Raw genomic sequence first — 2,887 nt, 5'->3', positions numbered from 1 at the left:
TCATAAGATGGCCGACGCATTCCGGAAATTCAAGCAAAATCTAGCCCATGACTTTGTCAAGCAGAACAAGACTCCGGATTTCAAAGGACAATATGAGAAACTGAAACATGATTGGCCAGAATTTGTGAAGCAAAAGAAATCGGAGCAGTTCATTCAAATATCGAAAAAAATAAGGAAAATGCGGCTAAGAAGGAGTACAATCATGTTATGGGGCCAGGAGGGTATCGCATTTGGGTGCCTAGGTTGGAGAAGATGGAGAACGAGCTGAGGGCGCGAGGAATCCGTCCAGGTACGGAGGGATGGGACCCAAGGGCCAAAAGCTGGTGGTACGGGCATGGGGGAACGCTGAACCCGGAGACAGGGGAGTGTGTTTACCGGGGCAAATTAATTAAACCCACCCAAGCCCTTATTAACGCAATGAGGGATGCTCAACAGGGGAAGATCAAGTTCAACAGAGAGAACGACGCGCTGGCAAAAGCCCTCGGGAATCCTGAACATGGAGGACGTGTACGAGGCATGGGGCACATTCCGTGGAAAATAGGGTTCCCCCAGAACGATGACCCATACGGTTACAGAAGCCGTAAGAGAAAGATGGATCGGGAAGCAGATGTTGTGGCGCGGTTGGCATCGAAAATGGATGTGATGAAGAAAACCATGAGTGTACTAGTAGCCGAAAGAGATGCAGCTCGGGTGCAGCATGAAGATCATCCAGCGGATCTCGGAAGCCAGCAGCGGAGAAGCAGCGTGGCTTCCACGGAGGCCCCACCGGCTGGTGCAGATGCACCGACGATCGAAATTACTGTACCGGAGCCTCTGGTGGTCGAAATTACTGCACCGGAGCCTCTGGTGGTCGAAATTACTTCACCGGAGCCTCCTCGCTACCCCGTGGACGATATAAAGGAGATGAAAGAATGTCATCTGTATTATCCTATCGGGAACATGTCCATGAAGGTAGCCATCGGCAGTGCTTTACCATGTTTACCTGGAGCACTCCACCACAACAACCCCATTCAAGATGGCTATGCTCGTGTCACGGTGGAGGACATATTCCAAGGGTTTGAGGACCTGGAGATTGACATTGCTACACCTGAAGGGGAGAAAAGACTTGGAGATGTCAAGCGCCATTTCATTCTATGGCAAAAGAAGTTTATCAAGTTTCCATGCGAGGCGCCAAGGACAACAAGTCCACCCCCCTACGGTGGTGGTGGTGGCGGTGGCGGTGGTGGTGGTGGTGGTGGTGGTGGCGGTTCACCTACACCTCCGTCACGTCAGCCGACGCCGCCCCCCAGTCCACAACGTCCGGCGGGTGATCAGCCGCCACCCCCCAGTCCTCGTCCGGCGGGTGATCAGACGCCGCCCCCCAATCCACCTCCGGCAAAGAAGCAGAAGCAGTCCTGGATTATTAACCCGGACCCTTATGTACCTAAGACCACAAAGGTACCGGAGCCATCACTGAAGCCTCTCCCCACAAGGCCTTGGGAACGTAGTGCCGAGGAAGTCGACGCGGCCGCGGCTGCTGATTTGGAGAAATGGAAGGCGGACTGCAAGAAGAAAAGAGAGCCCGAGCCCAAGCCAGTATTTTCTGATGAGCAAAAGAAGTGGGCTAAGTCATTTTTGAGCACACCGTCCCAAGCCGCGAAGAATCTGCCTAACGACTATGCACGTGAACTTCGCAGGCAGGCACTCATGTTCAAGGAGAACAAAGAGCGGGAGAAGGCCGAAAGTAAAAAAAGCGGGAAACAAGTTGCCCAGCTCGGGGAACAAAGTAAACAATCGATTGCCCCGCTTATAGTGGAAGCCTTCTGTCCGGATGCCCCCGAGATCATACAAGCTGCGGCAGCACAGGGATTGACTGTAACGAGTGCCAGAGAACAAGCGGCCAACTTAGGTATTACTCTTCGTGAACTGTTAGGCCTTGATGAGGCGCCAGTGAAGGAGGTAGTAATTACATATGTCAAGAATAGGCCTCTCGTCGAGCCTGCGCAGGAAAAGGATCTACCTCCACAAATGAAAGGTCTGCTGAAATGGTACAAGGGTTACATAAAAAATAAAAACGCCAAAGAATATATTTATGCGGAAGTTAGACATGAGCATCACTTCAAACATTATTATGTACAAATTGAACTGAGTGAATTGTTCTAGCTTTTCAATCTGCGCGAGCTCGATAAATCTATCATCAGTTGCTACGTTCTGTAAGTGATTTATTAATTTCTACCCCATCTCGTTCATATTGCCTGCACTATATATATGTCCTAACTATATTGTTGTGTCCGCTATTATACATGCAGAATGAAGATTAAGGAATGCAGAGTAAGGAACATCCATGATGTTGGGTTCATTGACCCACACATCGTTAATGGACATGTGTTGGAGCGTCACCCCGCCGACGTGGAGGCAGACCTGTGGCAGTTTCTTACAAAACAGGAACTCAAAAGTGATATTCTATTTCCTTACCATTTTGAGTGAGTGTTTCTGTCTTGAGCACATTCTCTTTTGTTTACTCCATGCATGGTATGTGGCCGGCTAATCGATGAGTTATGCATGACGTACTGTGCATGTATCGTGTCCGCAGGTTCCACTGGATTCTGCTAGTAATTAAAGTTAACACCTCAGAATGTCTCGTCCACGACTCTGTGAATATGGATCCAAAGCTTTGGGGCGGCATGAGAAGAATGCTGCAGAAGTAATTATTTTCATTCATTTGCGCTCTATATCGATCGGCCTATTTCGTTCATTTCCTAATATCAAGTAACTAATTAATAACTCTCTTGTTCATTTAATTTTCTTTGCCTCGTAGGGTTTGGAGACGGTTCGTAGATACAAAGGTCGGTGAATTCAAAAAAGAGCTAGAATTCAAAATGTTAAAGGCTAAGAATGCTGGGGATAT

The sequence above is a fragment of the Triticum dicoccoides genome, chromosome 4A, assembly GCF_002162155.2.
Source record: "Triticum dicoccoides isolate Atlit2015 ecotype Zavitan chromosome 4A, WEW_v2.0, whole genome shotgun sequence".
NCBI lineage: Eukaryota > Viridiplantae > Streptophyta > Magnoliopsida > Poales > Poaceae > Triticum > Triticum dicoccoides.
Note: the sequence above shows the minus strand (reverse complement) of the source record.